The following is an 11262-nucleotide window of genomic DNA, read 5'->3' as shown; positions in this document are numbered from 1 at the left end:
ATCGATCCCTGACTTGAGGGGCTGCCCTTTTAAACTGGGGAGCCGGTGACCACGGTTTCTTTGGCTGTGGTGTTCGTGGGGACCTTCTAGGGACTCTGGCTGGTGGGGGTTTTCTGGCTGGTGGGTCTTCAACCCGAGCCTCTGTCCCCTCTTGTGCGGTCTGTGGAATCTCCACTGCCGCTGGCTGGGGATTTCTATCCTCAGGCTGTACCTCTTCTAAACCTGTGTCAAGGGCAGGTAACTCTCTGCCCTCAGGTCCCATCTCGTCTGAGTCCCAGATGAGCAGGGGAGTGTCCCCAAACGGTGGGTGGGATGGCCCTTCCCTTAAAACAAGCCACTACACCTGCTTGTGCAGTCTGTGAGTTTGCTCCTGCTGCAGGCTGAGGATTTTTATCCTCAGACCTTGCCCAAACTGGCTGTTCCCTTCTGTTGGATTTAAACAACTTACATTGGTTAATATGGAACCATTTGGTGTGCCGAGATAGCTTTATGGCGTATACCATTGGGCTTCCCTTATCTGCAATGCTGTAGGGCCCCATGTATAATGGTTCTAGACTGTCTAACTGAGCAAAATTCCTAACCATAACCTGATGCCCTATCTCCCACGAGGTTCTAGCAGCAGTCGGTTACTCCGATGTTGTTTTCCCATGTTGCTAGCAGCCTGCCAGTGAACCTGTTTAAGGTGTTCAAACAGATTCCCGACGAAGCTGTCCCGGTTCACCTCTCTGAGCTGACCCTCCGTGAGCACCGGGGCTAGCACGTGGGTGGGGGTCCGCATTCCCCTACCAGTCATGAGCTCGTGTGAGGAATACCCCGTGCTTTTTGACTGGCTGGCTCAGATCCCCATTAGGACCAACGGTAAGACTTCTACCCACTTTCTAGGTGAGTCTACCGTCTCTTTTCTCAGCCTTTCTTTCAAGGTTCATCCTGTCTACAATCCCTGGGGACTGTGGGTTGTGTGCAACATGCCATTTCTCCTCTGTGCCTAATACCGTAAGTGTATGTTGCATGACCTGCCCGGTAAAGTGGCTCCCTTGGTCGGACTCCATGTACTGTGGTAGTCCCCATCGTGAGAACACCTCCCTGACCAGGATCCTGGCTGTACTCAGAGCCGTGGCTGTTCATCAGGGGAAGGCTTCTACCTACTTTGTGAACACATCCACCAGGACTAGGCAGTACTTATAGCCTCCCTGGGCGGTGGGTAGGGGGCCGATGTAGTCGACCTGGATCGAATGCCATGGCTTCTCTACCCCCCTGATATGTCCCATGGGTACCTTCCTTTTGTGTGGGTCAGGGTTGTTGGCAGCACCACACCAGACAGCTGGCACAGAACTCGCAGACATCTTCCCTGAGTACTGGCCACCATCCTGCCTGTTCCACCCGCTGCCAGGTGGTCTCAGGCCCGGGATGCCTCACTCCTGGACCCTTGGGCCAGTTGAAGGAATTCCCTGCTGTGCTGCTGTGGTACTACCCATTGCTCTCCTTTTAATAGCATGCCTCCCTTTACAGAGAGGGCTGCGGTGCTGTAAGGGCACTCTACCCTTTTCCCTTCTGCCACTGCACTGAGGACTGCCTTGAGGAACGGGGTCTTGGGTTTGGACCATCGTAAGTTCCGGGGTTAAAGCTACCCCTGCACTCCCCCGTGTCCCACTCCTACCCGTGACTGCTGCTATAGGATGGGACCCATATGGGTCCCAGAAAATGCCTGTGCGGGCACCCTCCTTAGCTAGCACATCGGCCTGCCGGTTGCTCTCACTCCGGGGTTCTGCAGAAGAATGGGCTTTCACCTTATGGATGAAAACCTCCCCTTCCTGCCCCACTGCTGCTAAGATTTTCTCCAGCAAGGGTTTCACAGTGAGGGGTCTCCTGTCAGCGGAGGTGTATCTGCGGCAGGACCAGATGGCCAGGTACTCTGTACATGAATTGCATGTGAACATGCTGTCCGAGCAAATCGTGTATGGGGTGGGGAAGATCTCGGGGTGTGTAACCACGTACACTACCGCGGACAGTTCAGCCTGCTGGGCGCTCATGGTGCTGGAGAGCTTAACTGCCAGGGCAAGGTTTGCTGCTGGGTCATAAACTCCACACCCTGTGAGTCGCTCACCAGCAGATACTGTGCTGGAGCCATCCACATAGATTTCACGGCCTGTAGGGTGCATCCCGGCCTGTAAACCTATGTCTACTTCCCAAACCCCTTCTATGGAACACCGGTGAGTTGTTCCAGGACATACCAGGTTAGCTGCGAGCTTTGGCTCGCAGAGCCCTTTTACTTTTAGGTCCATCTGTGAGAGAAGCAGGGTCCAGCGAGCAATGCGGGCACTGCTCACTGTCCCATCCTTGATTCTCTCATCCAGGAGCATCTGGATGGACGTGTGATGGGTGAGGAGGGTGATGGGAGAGGTGCCTGTGAAGATCAGCGATCTTTTCACAGCCCAATGTGTGGCCAAGAGGTGCCTTTCACAATTGGAGTAGCTCTTCTCCATATCTGTGAGTATCCTGGAGGAGTAGACGACCGGTCTCAGCTTGCCATGCCGCTCTTTGAGCAGCAAGCACTCAGGCTGTCCCCGCTGGCTGCTGCCTACAGGAAGAACTCTTTCCCTCCATCTATGGCCCCCAGAGCTGATACGGTCTGCAGATCTTTCTTGAGCCTGACAAATGCTGCCTGCTCATCCCAAACCCACTCCACCCCCTTATGCAGGAGTGAGAGCCAAGGGGCTGCTGTGGCTGCTTAGTCTTCAATGAAGTCTCTGCAGTTCTCGGTTAGCCTTAGAAATGATCTCACTCCCGTGACTGTGTTGGGGACTGGTAACTCCTGTACTGCTTCCCGTCTAGCTGTATCTATGGCCCTTTTCCCAGCGCGTATTTTCAGGCCCAGGAATTTCACCTCCTGCTGGCCGATCTGCCCTTTCTTTGGGTTCACTTTAAACCCTTCCTGCCTGAGCAGTTCCAGCTGCTGGGCCAGAAGTGGGCCATGCTCCTCTCTCAAATCGGTGAACAGGAGCAGGTCATCCACGTATTGTACCAGCCTGGCCTGGCTGAAGCCCTTTATACTGTTTGCCATGCATTGGTGGAAAATGCTGGGGCTACTGTGGAAGCCCTGAGGCAGACAGTTCCAGGTGTACTGTTGCCCTTTAAAGGTAAAGGCAAACTTGTACTGATCCTCTCTCCTTAAAGGGATGGACCAAAACCTGTTGGAGATATCCAGCACCGTGAAAGTGGTCGCGGATGCTGGGATACTTCCTATCAGGTCGGCAACTGCCGCTACCATGGGTACACAGGCTGGGATGTTACTGTTGAGCACCCGGTTGTCCACTGTGGCCCTCCAGGAGATGTCTGGTTTTCTAACCAACCACAGTGGAGAGTTCACGTGGGTGGATATTGGTCTCGGGACACCCTGTTGCACTAAGGAGGACATGGCTGCCTCCATGTTTGGCTCCACTTCCATGGGGAAGTTATATTGCTTTTGTGGTTGGGCTATAGGGTCCCCATCTGCACTGACCTCGAACCCGTTGACTCCCACAGTCGTGTTCGTGTGTGGCAAATGTGGCTAGGTGGCCTTGCACAAATGTCTGGAACTCCCTCGGGGTATTACTGACCATGAGTTCGAGGTTATAACCCTCTTTAGGCTTCATGGTGCACAGGGTCCCCTTCTCCTGTTTCCCTGGGATGACTACTCTCTGCCTTCTTTTCCTGCTTTTGCTGCCCATAGGCAGTGATTCCTCAAATCCACTAGGATCCCGTGGCATACAATAAAGTCGGTTCCCAGGATCCCTTTTCCACCCTCCACTTCCCACTTCATTAGGATACAGGTCCACTTAGAGCGGACTGGTCCTAAACGAATGGTCAGCGGGATGGAAAATGAGCCAGCCTGTTCTTTACCTGTAAATCCCGACAGACTGTATGGGACCCCGTTAGATAGACGTGAGCTGGTGGGGGTAGCTGAATGGATCATGGTACATGATGCTCCCATGTCCAACAGATAGGTCCCCTTTACCTCTTCTACCTCCATCTCAACGAGGGGTCTCTTCCATAAGTTGTAGGTAAAGGAACACAGATAAAAACGTTGTGCTGGCTTTAGTCAGGGTTGTGTCAGGTTAGATGGGGCTGATGGAGTCAGCACGCCGGTGGTGGCTGTTACCTTCCCTGGCCAGTCAGTTGGGTTCTCATGGCGTCCAAAAATGACTCGACCATGGCGGGAGGGATTCCTGTCTCTGTCTTTTGGGCTGGGGTTGAGGAATTCTTTCCCTTGTTATCTTTCCAAGGATTCTTACACTCCTTCCTCCAGTGTCCATTCTTCCCATACCCATAACAGTTGAGCTTTGTGCTGGAAGGGTTATTCCCTTCCTGATGCCACTCCTTCCTACCCTGGCCAGGTTTCATTTCATGCACTCTCCCTTTAGGTGGGTGTGCATTGGTTCCTTTACCATTGAGGTAAACTATGGTCAATTGTCTGATCACTGAGAGTTCTGTACTCAGGGGATTCTTTGGGTCAAATCACATTCCTACCGCTGTTTGGCAAGCTGTTTGCCACCAGGCAACGGAGCCAGTTGGCCCGCTGATCCTGGTCCAGGCTAGCTTGGTTAGGCGTCCCACTGCATGCACTCCTATACACTGGCCATAACCTGTCTGCAAAAGCCTGCGGGGATTCTCCTATGAGCTGCACTGTTTTTTCCACCTGGGAGAAAGGACTTCCCTCATTCATCCCCATGGTCTCAAGAACTTCCTCCTTGAGCTCCCCATAATCACACTGTCCGAGAGGGACCGGAAGAGCTTACTCTCCAAGGAGAATAGCAGCATTTTGGCCTGTTCAGAATCATTGCCCTCGTTGATGCTTGCTGCTTGTTCCACTTCCCTCAAGTGGACCGAGGGATCCCTATTTGCCGTAAGTTTAGTTAAATGGTTTACCATGGCCCTAAGTTGTTGGGTGCCGTGGGGAACTGTGAACTGGTCCCTCATCCCCGTTATCAGCAGGTGGGCCGAACCTTTGCTGCTGGGCCGGGCACATCGGCCCCGGTCCCAGCCTCTCTTGCTGGGGGTCTTCCTCCTCAACTTCTGACCATAATTCCATCCCCTTTGCTGCCAGGTTCCGTTAGAGCTTGGTGCTATGGGTGGTAGTCATGGGCCCTCCTGCTCCTCAACCGGGGTAGTCCCTTGGCACCACCTGTGGTGCCTGAACCATCCTCCCCAGGTTCCCTGTGAAGTCGACCTGGGCTGCACTAGGGCTTATGAGGCACACCATGCCTTTTGCCGTCCTTAGAGCGAGGTTCCGACTCTCTATCTGCTTCTGGCAGGGGCCTTGGTCTGCATCTTCAAACCCCTGTGCACTCACTATCTTATAGGCTGCCTGTAAGCCTTTTACTTTCTCCTCCTGCTCTCTTACTTATCTTGCCAGGCGGGCATTCTTTTCCCGCAACCCCAACACATTGTTCTTGGCCTCGGTGACCTGACACTGTAAATATTCCTGCTGGGTTTTACGCTTTCCCACTAACTGCACCCTTTCCTGGTTCAGAGCCTGCAATGCTAACGGTAACTTCTCCCCTGCTGGGGCCTTTGTTTGGACTACCAGGGCTGACTGCCAAATCTCAGCTGCCTGTGCTTCAACGAGCCTGTCCAAAAGCTGGATCTGTTTCTTGAAGCACATCAGCCAGACGGCCTTTTCTATGGATTTTTTATGATCCTTCCCTTCTGTCCATTTAGCTGCAGCATCTACCGGGCGCCCAGCCTTTAACAGATTAGTGACCCATTTTTTTTCCATATTCACCTTACTGAACACACAATTTGAAATCCTCTCTTCCATTACAGTTCTCTCTTCCAAATCAGCGTGCACTGCATCGCATCCCTTTTGCTAAGGTCCTGCCATGTTGCCATTATGTAGGGGGTGGTGGTGTGTGTCAGCTTCACCTCTGAGTTCTGAGTGGTCCGAATCACTCCCACTCCCTGGGTTCTATACCTTGGACTTATTAGGGGGTTGTGACAAAGTGCAGCAGACAACAAAACTGGGTTTGTTGAAATCACAAATGAACTTATAACATTAGGATTACACTGAGATTATACAGACATACAAAGTACACTTAGTTAAGAATGGGAAGCACACAGAATAATGAGGGAAAATCACGCTACTAATCCGCTTCCCCTTGTCCCACCCCCAAAACCTAACTAAGTTGAACTGGGAGAGGTCAGGGATCATGCTCACCCACCAGGGTTCCTTGACAGTGCAAAATCCAGCCAGGTAAGCTGGTTGCAGTTTTAGGGTACCCTCTTTGTGTCCTCTGGGGCCTGCCGTTCCCATGTGGTCCTGGTCTGTGGCATCTGTGAATGTTCTTCAGTTGTGTGGAGGGCACGGTTGTGGGTGGTCGATCTTCATGGAGGGCTGCAGTTGCGGCCTTGTCTTCGGTTGAGCCTGCCACCCCGTGCCCCTCACCGTGATGTTGCCTGTGGGCCTGCAAACCTCCAGATCTTCTCCCTCCACTTGGCTCAGCTATCTCTGCTTCAAAGCTGCTCACCCTGCTTAAACACTGCTTCAACCATTCCAAACTGCTCACCCTCCTGTGTCAGCTTCCCCTTCCTGACTACTGGCCCAGTTATACCGTTTTTTGAATTTTTTATCTCAATCCAAATCAAGGTTAATTCTTTGTCTGATTTGGGTTTCCCCAGGTGATTGTTGTCTCGTTGTTTTTAATGGGCTTCTCATGATGTTTATCGTTGTCTTCCTGCCCCCGTAACTAGTTTTGAACTGAAAGCCATTGTACATGTGGAGTATTGATAAGTTTGCATAATTGTATTGATTGCGGTCTTCCTGCCTTAGTAGTAAGCAGCAATTATTTATGCACGATATTGATGGGCTTTAGTTTTGTGTAAGATGAATTCTTTCTCTGGGTTGATTGTTTCAAAGGGAAGAATGCATATTCTGTCTCCTCTTGTTGTCTGGTTACAGGCAACAATCCACACTGTACTCAACAAGCTCGGGCATGTCCAGTCCCAGGCCTTCATGGGCTGCCTCCTGTCTGCAGGGTTCTACACTTAACTCAGCAGTTGGGTCCTCTGCCATAAAAGTCCAAAAGTCATATACTTGTTGATGATATGAAAAAAGTGGGAATTTTGAGAACCCTTCATTTTATCTGTTTTTGCTGTTAATTCATCAACCTCTTGCGAATGCTCCATGCATTCAGATGCAGTGCCTCTGGACTCCGCTCTATAGCATTATCCACATCTTTTTTTGCACTTTGGCCCTATTTGTTGCTAGACCTTGTTTCCTCTTGCCTTGCACTTTTTCTACTTTTCTGAATTCATTCCTGTCTTTGATTCCCTCTCTTATATCACCTCACTCAGGTTCCCATCCACCTGACACTCTAGTTTAAACCCTCCCCCACAATACCCTGTGAGCGTATTGGTCCCAGTCCTGCTGGGGTGCAAACTGTCCAGCTTGTACAGGTCCCATCTTCCCCAGAATCAATCCCAGTGCATCAGGAATGTGAATCCCTCCCTCCTGCACCCTCTCTCCAGCCACACATTCAGCTGGTCTTTTCTCCTATTCCTGGTCTTGCTAGCGCTAAGTGCTGTGTTTCACTGTTTGTACACCCAGGATCCCATCATCCTGCCAGGCTAGTTCAAACTCTCCCCAGTGACACCAGAACCCTCCCCACAGAGATATTGGTGCTGACACCATCTCAGTCCTAAATGGCTTACCCCATACCCTGAGACTGTGATGCCTTGTTCTGGACCCCCAGCCAGAAGATACATCATCCCGGCAACCAGTCTGTCCAGCCCTGTCAGAATTTTATACGTTTCAATGGGATCCCCTCTCATTCTTCTAAACTCCAGTGAATAGAGTCCTAGTCAGCCCAATGTCTCCTCATACACCAATCCTGCCATCTCTGGAATCAGTCCGGTGATCCTTTGCTCTACTCCCTCTGCGGCAAGTATATCCAAAACTGCACAAAATACCCCAGGTGTGGTCTCACCAAGACCCTGTACAGCTGCAGTAAGACATCCTTGCTCCTGTATTCAAGTCCTCTCGCAATGAAGGCCAACATACCATTTGCCTTCTTAACTGCTTGCTACACCTGCATGCTTGCTTTCAGTGATTGATGTACAAGGATAACCAGGTCCCTTTATACATCAACATTTCTCAATCTATTGCCATTTAAATAATACTCTGTCATTCTCTTCTTCCCACTGAAGTGGATAACTTCACACTATCCAAGTTACACTGCACCTGCCATGTTTTTGCCCACTCACTCAACGTGTCTAAATCGCCCTCAATCTCTTAACATCCTCCTCACCATTCACATTCCAACCAAGGTTTGTGTCGTCAGCAAACTTGGAAATATTAAATTTGGTTCCCTCATCCAAATCATTGGTGTATATTGTGAATAGCTGGGGCCCAAGCATTGATCCCTGTGGTAACCCACTAGTCACCGCCTGCCATTCCAAAAAAATACCTATTTATTCCTACTGTCTGTTTCTTGTCTGCTAAACAATTCTCAATCCATGCCAATATATTACCCCCATATCTATGTGCTTTAATTTTACACACCAACCTCTTATGTGGGACTTTATCAAAACCTTCCTGAAAATCCAAATTTACCACACTCACTGGCTATCCCTTTTTTATTCTGCTAGTTACATCCTCAAAAAGCTCCAGTTTTTGTTCTGTTATCACATCCTTTATGATTGACACTAACATTTTCCTTGCACTGATGTTGGCCAACCCTCTCTAATTCCCTGTTTCTCCCTCCCTCCATTTTTAAATAGTAGGGTTACATTTGCCACCCTCCGATCTGCCGGGTCTGTTCCAAAATTCACAGAATTTTGGAAGATGTCAACCAGTGCATCCAATATTTCCATGGCCACCTCCTTTTGTACCCTGGGATGTAGATTTTTGGGCCCTGGGGATTTATTGGCTGTCAGTCCCATTAATTTCTCCAGTTTTTGTAATACAGATTTACTTCAATTCCTCCTCCTTTATAGACCCTCGATTCTCTAGTATTTCCAGTAAGTTATTTGTGTCTTCCCCTGTGAAGACAGGACTGAAGTAGTTGTTTCATCGTCCTGCCATTTCCTTGCTGTTTACTACAAATTCTCCCGTTTCAGACTGTTATTGAGTTACATTTGTCTTCACTAATCTTATTCCTTTTACATTGTTATAGAAGCTTTTACAGTCTACGTTTATGTTGCTTGCAAGTTTACTCTTATACTTTACTTTTTTACCTCTTAATCAATCTCTTGGTCCTGCTTTGCTGAATTCTAAACTGCTCCCAATCCTCAGACTTGCTACTTTTTCTAGCAACTTTATATGATTTCTCTTTGGATCTAATACTATCCTTAATTTCTCGTGTCGGCCAGGGTTGGGCCACAATTCCTGTGGTCTTGCTGCACCAGAAAGGAATGTATAACTGTTGTGATGCATTGTAGGCCTGAGGCCTGCAAGCTGGCAGCCTGTAATTTTTGCAGTTTTGTATTTTTGCATTTTATTTCTGCTTTACCCTTGATTTTAAGCCTTTGGTGAAGGTTTAAAGTGATTTTGCATTAAATCTTACATTGATCTTAACCCAGCTATGGTTGTGCTTTGATTAATTAATCAATAATAAACCATAGTTACCTGTTATCCCAGGCCTTGTTTTTTCCACACTGGCCATGCAGAGCTGGGATTTAAACTACATCTTTGTTTTCCATTGTTCAAGCTAGAATATACATTTAGTTGTCCTTTATTTATCCTTTTTTTTAATGCATTCAGTGACGCTTGGGTTACAGGGCGGGGTGATGAGTAACCTTAGAGTGGTCACCTAGTACGGCCATCAGAAGATGAAGGATGTAACACTTGAAGGATGACAGATGGGAAGACACCATCAGAAGATGCGGATATTGTGAAGTCTGTGTGGCTTAGCAGTGCCTGTGAAGAGAATCGATGAGAACTGAGACTTGTTTTGGGAAGGGACTGTGCCAGGCCCTGGGAGGCTGGAATGGAGCCAGAAATTTGACTTAAAGGGATGTTGCTATGAGGACTCGCTGCTGCAGCCACTGTGGAATAGTCACCACTGAAAACAGGGGGAAGGGCCAGAAACGGAGTGACTGACTGTAGTGCCCACGTGTAGGATACTTGGTAACTTGGTAATGTAGGTACCAAGGAGATGGTGATGTATATACCAATTTAGGGAACTGTTTTTGGACAGGCCAAATTGGGTTTATTCTTTGTGCTTCAGAAAAAATCTGTCTTCTTTTCTTCTGATATATATAAAGTGCTTTCACCTTTCAATAAGGTTATCTTTCTTTCCTTTTACTTATTTTTCTTTTTTTATATATTAATATAGTATTAGTTATAATTGTCATATTATTATAATCATTATTCAATCTTCAATACTATTGATGATTTAACCCATTACTTGTCATAATCACTCATTCCTGTTCCATCAGAAATGCGGCTCCGAACCTAAGAGAGAGTCCAACAGGAATGCTCATGCCTCTCCCTACACCATACATTCGTTCCTTAAATATAAGCCATTCTCTATCCACTCTCATGCCATTTAATCAAGTTCCTCAATATACCTCGGCCAACTCACATCTCATACACCTTGTAGTTTACTTTGTTTAGATTTAGGACCCTAGTTTCAGATCACACTACTTCACTTTCCATCCTGATGAAGAATTCTATCACGTCTCTTTTCCCTTTAGGACCTCACACAGCAAGATTATTAATTAATTCTTTCTCATTGCATAGTACCTAATCTAGAATAGTCTGCTCCCTAGTGGGTTCCTCGACATACTGGTCTAAAAATAATCCCGTACACACTCCAGGAATTCATTTATCACAGTTTTATTGTTAATTTGATTTGCCCAGTCTGTATGTAGATTAAAGTTACCCATGATTACTGTCTCACCCTTGTTACATGAATCTCTAATTTCCTGTTTATTGCCATCTCGTAACATATCGCTACTGTTTTGAGGCCTATAGACAAATCCCACTAATGTTTTCCACTCCATTTTGCTTCTTAGCTCCACCCAGACTGATTCTACATTGAGATTTTCTGAGCCAATATCCTCTCTCACTATGGCATTGATTTCATCCCTAACCAACAACACCATCCCACATCCTTTTCCATTTCCCTGCATGATGATCCCCAGCTGAGGTTTCAACTGGACAAGCCTGATTACAGGGTTCAACCCAGCTTGATAGATCCTAACTTTTATTCCTTTGTTTAGATATGTGCAGTGGAACAGAGTCACAGGAGTCAGCTGATGAACTTTAACAGAAGAATAAAACAT

This window comes from Carcharodon carcharias, chromosome 7 (genome assembly GCF_017639515.1).
Source record: "Carcharodon carcharias isolate sCarCar2 chromosome 7, sCarCar2.pri, whole genome shotgun sequence".
NCBI lineage: Eukaryota > Metazoa > Chordata > Chondrichthyes > Lamniformes > Lamnidae > Carcharodon > Carcharodon carcharias.
This window is presented reverse-complemented; position numbering follows the sequence as displayed.